This window comes from Hippoglossus hippoglossus, chromosome 24 (assembly GCF_009819705.1).
Source record: "Hippoglossus hippoglossus isolate fHipHip1 chromosome 24, fHipHip1.pri, whole genome shotgun sequence".
In the NCBI taxonomy this organism is placed as follows: domain Eukaryota; kingdom Metazoa; phylum Chordata; class Actinopteri; order Pleuronectiformes; family Pleuronectidae; genus Hippoglossus; species Hippoglossus hippoglossus.
The window spans coordinates 4,699,649-4,707,500 of record NC_047174.1 but is presented as its reverse complement, the minus strand read 5'-3'; positions in this window follow the sequence as shown (position 1 = coordinate 4,707,500).

Below are 7,852 nucleotides of genomic sequence, written 5' to 3'. Positions count from 1 at the left end.
ACTCCTCTGAAAACCTGTCAGACGTCAGATTGGGGCGTCTGCGTCTCACATTTCTGTAACTTAACCAAACCACCCACACTGTGAGAACGTAGCTTCTATCTCTATCTCTCTTTTTCTTATTTGTATCATGATTATTTCGTGGCATGTTTCATGTAGAATCAGAGGGCAACACAACGGATACTGCCATTTCCCCAGATTATAAATGATATCACACCTCCCCCACTCTCCATGACAGCTGGTTTTGAGTATGGCCAACGCGGTGTAGATGATTTTATCTGGACACGTACAGGCCACTTCTTTTCTCGTTCAACACGACCATGCAAGGCGACACTTTGTACTTCCAGACATGCATTCAAGTCCGGAAAGGTGCCACCCCCTCGTCTGAATGTTCCAAACATGTTCCTGTGTTGTGACCCGGACAATCTCCTGCTGCAGATGTAAAAGGCAAACACCTTATTATCTGAAAAACTGATTAAGTTTGGACAATAATGTCACAATGTAACTCAACCTGCAAACAGATTTCGGTGTCTCTGTCCTGTTCCCACCCAGCGGAGCAGTGGGACAATCACCTGGAGTTGGGAGTGTCGGGAGGACAGTGGATTCTGGACGGACTCTGCACTCATTACTCAACATAATGGACGGACACACAGAGAGGGGGGGGAGGGGGGGGAGGAAGACGTCAGGAGAGAGTTAGTGAGAGGGCGAGCGAATCTGTCCCGCAGTTGATCATGCAATATTACCGCTCTAATAGATAAAGTAAAAAAAAAAAAAACGCTGAGTTGTAGTTTTCCCACATCTCTCCTGGAACATCTATCTCACTAACTGCCGCCGCTTGTGGAAGCTGCTATTTCTACAGGAAATTACCATAGAGCCTTTACTTCCCCCAAGAATGACCACATTAGCCTTATCTGCAGCAGGAACTACACAATATGTGAAGCCATTTCCACCGAGGCACTCAGATGTAGACTCGCTATTCCAACTGTGGCTTTTCATTTCCAGAAAATGAAATTTTAATTGAAAAGTTAGACTTTTTTTTTTTTTTTGTGTGCCATGATTAAATCCACTGACCTCTGTGAGAACCGTGAACTCAGGAAACTCATTCATATCAATCCTGCAGATTTCCTTTTTTATTTCTGAAAATGGAAATGATAAAACCCAGTTTATTTAACCAGCAGAAAGAGAATATGAAGGCGCGCACACACACACACACACACACACACACACACACACACACACACACACACACACACACACACACACCTTAGGGTGATAACCCCCATGAACATTACACATTTGACTCATTTCAACCAGGAAGCTAAGAGCAGTAATAATTTACATTAAGTGACGTGAAGGGAATTCAGTGGGGATGTAGACTCCACTTAGTATTTTTTACTCTGAATGACTTTTTTCTCTTTAATATTTTTTGATTAATTCTCTTATTTCATTCTCGCTGAACGAGATGACGTCATGTGCTGCCGAACTGCATCGGGGGGTTTGTTTGCGCAGCTTTCCAGCTCCTCCCGAGGCGACCCCATGACATTCCCAGGCCTGATGGGACATGTAGTCCCTCCAGCGAGTCCTGGGTCCACCCGTGGGTCTCCTCTCAATTGGACATGCCCGGTAAACCTCTAATGTCTGATATCGAAATGAGCCTGGAGCGTGGTGGAAGAGGCGGGAGGTTCATCTGGTTGAGGAGGGTATTTCCCATGTATTTCCCTTTAGCAAAGCTAGCGACGCACGTTAGCACGAAAGCTGGCTATGTTACGTGCATTGAGCAAGAAGCTGTGATTGGTTGTTGTCCTTATGACGAGCCGAATGCGTAAAAAGTGTCAAGATGGCGGCACCTGTATGCAGGATATTTATTCATTTTTTGGACAATGAGAGGAAGTGGAGACGCCCTGTCCGTCTTTATTTAGGTCATTCAGGTCACAAACACATGACTTATAAATGAGTTTGGGTCTTAACATTATCTGTTCTACTTTGTTACGTCTAATTATGAAATGCAGCAGAAAACTGAGCTTGAGAAAAATTATTCGTAAAACAACTCTAAAGTAATCTGCTCACACACACACACACGCACAAACACACACACACATACACACACACACACACAAACACACACTCACAAAGATCACTCTGCATCCTGCTGTTGAAACACAGCAGAGCAACAGCTGCTGAAAACCAATATCACTAATGACTGACCCCAGAATATAACAACACACACACACACACACTACACAGTGTGGCATCTGTGTATTGTGTATCAGCTCACGCACTGTACAGTGTGTGTGTGTGAGTCTGTGTCAGATATGGGTCTTTGTGTGTGTGTGTGTGTGTGTGTGTGTGTGTGTGTGTGTGTGTGTGTGTGGGTGTGTGTGTGTGATCTGTGTCTGGTGATATTCATTTTAATCAGCATCTGTCCGTCCACAACTGCCACAACGTAGAACTGGAAAAACTAGAAAAGTACCTAGTTAGTAATGCAATGATGATAATTCCATGTGTGGATTACATTTAGGAGCAAGCTGCCATTATGAGCCATAATTTGAAATTACAGTGATACCAAACCATGAACTGATGAGGAGTTTGGGGTCAGGTCAGTGTCACAGCAGGTTTAATACAAAGGTTTTCAAAGACCAAACAGTTTAATGAGAGGCTCAGTGAATGGAAATAACTAAATATTACATTAGTTATTGCATTAATTAGGAAAAACTAAACTAAATCGAGTGTTTCCTGGGGGCCCCAGGGAAACGGCACCCGCAGGGGCCCTCATCCAAACCCCATGGATGGTGGACTACAGTCTAATCTATTATCACCAACTCCCCGTAAAGAAAAATCAATCAATCCCAAACACTTTGCGTCACTTGACCTCACTTTAGTCGAGACAGCGTTTTGTTCCTCAGACCTTCATCAGGTAAAAACCCATTAGACAGATTGCAACATGCAAACAGCTCAGAATGAAAGGGCTTGTTTTCAATGAGCTCCTCAGTACAAACACAAAGGTACCACCGATCTCTTACAGTCGTAAAGATGTATATACAATGTATGTGGGTTTTGAAACTGGTCCAGACTATATTTTGAAATCTTCATTAGTAATTTATTCTTTCTGTAAAAGTCGAGGAAACGAAGGCGTCAGCGTCCTCGGCAGCAGCTCAATGAAACACCGGACCGATCTTCCACCCCAGTAACAGTTAAGGAACAGATTATCTCCGGCCTGGCAACACCACTTTTGTCTAAATGCCAAAGTTCCAGGGCGAGATCAGACAAAGCAGGAAATTAAAACCTGGATTAATGACTTTCAGGGGAGATCGGTCTCAGTGCGAGTTACAAATTGAGGAGAGTATGCAGAACAGATCCAGAGCCGGGGCTCGTGGGAGAGATCTGGGTTAACGGGGGTTGCGTGTGTTTCCCACGTCACAGAAAACGGTCGTGTTGATTCTGTTTGCGGCGTTTCTACGACGAGGCATCCTCCACATCTGCTGACCTCAGGCTCACAGAGATTAAATGCGACCCGGGCTTATTAGGCTGTTTAATTATCATAATGTCCTCATTATGTTGCCACCGACACTGATGAAATGTTATTATTTCATTATTTATGTTTGTTTAACCTTGTGGGTTTCGACGGGCATTAATTCTTATTTGCAGCAGCAGTGGAGCTGGTGGCCGAGCTGAGAACGAGGAGGGAGAGCTAGACACAATTTGGCTAATGATGAAATTCAAGCCACACACACACACACACACACACACACACACACACACACACACACATTTTAAAGAAAAGCAGACAAGTATCAAAGCACATGATGTAGAGAACGAGAAGAAATGTACGAAACGCAGCAGGTTGCAGGAACCAGAAAGTGTTGTGACTAGCCTGTTTCTAACGGATGTGGCGAGGATGAAAAGATCACTTTTAGGGATTTTGGACCTCATTACATTCCCTGGCAGCCGCGCAGCAGAGTGGGTTACTGCCAAAGGAGGTGCGAGCTTTGGGGAGGAGGAGGGGGAGAGGGAGGGGGGGGTGGAGGGAAATTGCAGGAGCTGGTGGAGACGTGGACTGGTGAGCTCAGATAAAGGGTGAATCTTGCTCGGGAAGGATTTTCAGATGAGTCGGTCTGATGAATGAGCGAGCGCGGCACTGATAGACCTGTAGGTCCGCCCATAACTCGTTAATATTTATGACAGCGCCAGCTGACCAAAGTGGTTTTATTATGATGTGCCGGACACGTTGAGTGCTCGCAGGCCCACCTAGTCTGCTCCACTACATCACTCTACTTTAATATATTCCCTCCAGGCTGGCAGCTTTTCCACAATTACATGAAATACATACCATAAAGCAGGAATAAACTTGATGGTAATGAGTAAAGTAATGAGTGGGCACACTTCACATCAGGGGTTGGGAGGAATAAAACGTGATGTAAAGCAAAGGCCAAAACAAATTAAAAACACAAGCGGCTTCGTAAAATCAAAATGAAGTAAATCACTTTCACTTACAAGCTGTTTTAAGACATGAAGTCAGGAAAATGTCTTGAAAATTAGGTCTGGACATTTTTCCGGAGTTTGCTTTTTAACATACAAAGAAAACGCAGCAGGAGATTATACGAATCAGACATGTTCACAACAACAGGAAAACGTTGTTTGCCCTTATTGCCAAAAGCGCTCGTCGTCTTTCCAAGTAGAAGTATTTGTCTCCTACGTGTGTGGCTCCTCTTATTCACATATTTGTATTCTTCTTGGGTTTTCTCTCGAATGCTATTTCTTCTTGTAAATGTAATGTGCAAGTTTGCCTCAAATTTGTGTCGGCAACAATGCGAACCCCCCCGACCTGAAAAGATTGACCGTGGTAGCCGAGTCCTGACCTCCTTACATTTGCTGCAATTTCACGGCGCTGCAACTGACATTATGTTACAGCGACTTGCACCATCTGAAGCCCGTCTGATCTCCTGACTGTTCAGAGAATTAACAGAAAAAAAATCACTCTTTCTTTCTCCTGCAGTTGATTTTAAACAGTAGAATCCTATTATCACCACCCAGCTTTTATTTTGTGTGAACTTTGATGCCTGTTCCTTTTTTCGTATGTTTGATTAATACCAGTCTGTATTTCAACAAATGAATAAAATTCCTACGAGCTTCACTTTTTGATATTTGCTTTATTTACTGCATTTCCAGTCTTGAACCCCAACGTTACAGTACAGAGCTACTCGCCAAAAATACACCAGATTCACTCCAAAATAAACATTGTCAAAGCGAATGAAAACTGCTTTTTCCTTGGAGACGCAACCTTTTCAACCAACAGGGACGATAATGAAAGTATAAAGGAGATATGAGCTTATTATGCCACTGAGACAATTCACCATACTAAGCCAATAAAGCTTCAGAGGGGCAGCGAGGTGGTTTGGTTTCACTCTGACAATTTTATCAGTGGGAAAGCAGCTCAGAGCCGTGGGAGACGCACACACACACTCCATATATATATAAACTGTATGTATGCACACATGCATATATGCACATACAGTATACGCACCCACGCAGAATGTACGTGCACATGCCTGGTCATATGGGCAGAGCTGATACGCAGACTCTCACATCCACACACGTGCACGCTCCTCCACAATGACTCTCCCACATATTTTTACACTCGGGGTTTTACCCGGCCAGATGTGCGAGGGATTAGCAAAGTTGGCAGTCAGCACAGAGCTCCTTATCCACTGGAGCTAATTCACTTTACTACGCTGCCTCTCTCTCTCCCCCCCTTTCTCACCCACAATCTCTGTCTCCATCTTCACCTTTTTGATCTCTCGCCGTCTCCTTGTTTTTCTATTGTTATTTTTTCCCCCCTTTTCCTCCCTTTTGTTTATCTGTCACCCCTGTCACCATTCTCTCTCTCTTTCCTCCTGGGCCGAGCAGCACCTCTCCTCTGTTGCTTTTCTTCGTCAGGAAGGTGAAGTTGTCTTGAAAACCTCTCAAGCGCTGTGCCGATGGAGGTGTAGCGTCGATGGGTGACGATAGTCGAGATGCTCTTTCAGCATAAAATTATTGTCGTGTCAATATGTAAAATACCAGAAGTGGTTGGCAGAAGTTTGACCGAAGTGCTGCTTATTTTCATTCATTTCATTTTTGTACAGTCATGGTTTGAAAATGAGATTCAGCATCTTGATTGACACATATTTTTGCTAACGTGTTGGCTAACAGCTAACACAGGAGGTTAAATAAAAGCAGTGTGGGCACTACAGCTAATAAGCTAATAAACGCCTTCACTTTGGAATCCCGCCATTTTTTTTACAGTAGTCCAAACTGGACAAACTAAAAACCTTTTGAGTTTTTTATGACAACTGAAGGCTGCCACAGGTTCTCTGTCATGTTTGCAAGAGGAGGGTGAGGTGAGGGGTATTCAGCTGCAACGTGAAATTTCACCACTAGATGTCACTAAATTCTACACACTGAACCTTTAAGTCACCTGGTTGAAGGACAGCCATCGAGACACAGTGGACACGTCCGTCCAGAGCTGCACGTCCATCCAGAGCTGCCCTCAGAATGGCGAGTACATACGTCTTGTACATAATTGGCTCCGGTGGGATCGACTGAATCAACCTTACAGCCTGACCTCAGACGACACGGCACAACCCACACTCAGACTCCACCGGAGCCAGTGACGTCTGAAAATACTCTTCTTGTGAAAGCACGAGTGCAGACGAGAGACAGCAAAGGAATGTCGGGGCCTATGTCGTACAAAACCAGACAATGAGAGGCACTTTTTCAAATTTGCAAAGTGACCTTGCTCTTTTTTGAAAATTCAGGCAACAAAGGTTTTGCCTGTTTGCTCAAATACTTTAATTCAATGTACGAAAAAGTTATTAAAATAGCATCATTCATCTCCAAGCAGCACAGGTCCAGGTACATCGAAAACCGACGACCACAGCAATAACAAGATATTAGTTATCCTGTATGAAAAATCAATAGACCCAGAAGTCGCCGAGCTCTCAGCACAGAGGAAAGATTTATTATTTTATATGGCTTCCAGAAAACATGCTTGTGGTTTTTACTTTTAATTTTAATGTGGTTTCAGTACATGATTAAAGGCAATCGATTACTTCTGTGGACATCAAGGTTCTGGACTCACTGCAGGAGACAAATCGTTTTTATCACGTTCTTAAGTCACTTTTGTGTCGTGTCTGTTTTTTCTCTTATGCTTCTTTTGTCTTTTGTGTTTCAGTTAATTTATTTAAGTTATTACTTCCAGCCATTTTGTTTCTCTTTGAGATGACAGAGTCTGGACATTTTCAAAACTTTCAAAAATTCGATGACATTTCTAACGTGTCGGAGGCAAAACTGAAAAACACAAACAAAGAGAAAGAATGAAAATAAGATGAAAATGAAGAACCATACACGTAGACGATGCAGGCGAAGATGCGAACTTGGAAAGACGTGTTGATGTGTGTAACACAAATACGTGATTTCCATAGCGAAAGTCACACGTTACGATCTATGTAGCTGCCACTTCTCGCTTGAATGTTCCTCTCTCTCCTCCTTTCCACGTGAAAGGCAAACTACAGAAAATGTTCACGTCTGAAAAGGTTCGAGAGGTGGACATTTAATCTCAGCGTCTGATCAGGGGATGTACCGTCCTTTTTATTTGTTCTCCGCGGGAAGTGTGTTCGTTGTAAATCCTGTCTCTGGGTGGGCAGATTTAGTGGCGTAGGTGCAGCTACTTGAGAAATCCAGTCATGCAACAATTCGAGGCCAGACTGACCCTAAAACTGTGACATTTTTAGAATTTGATTTAGGTTGAGGTTTGACCATCGAGCTGAGCCGCTGGTTACACAGTCTCACTCTGTGCAGAATCACACCGAGCTGTTTC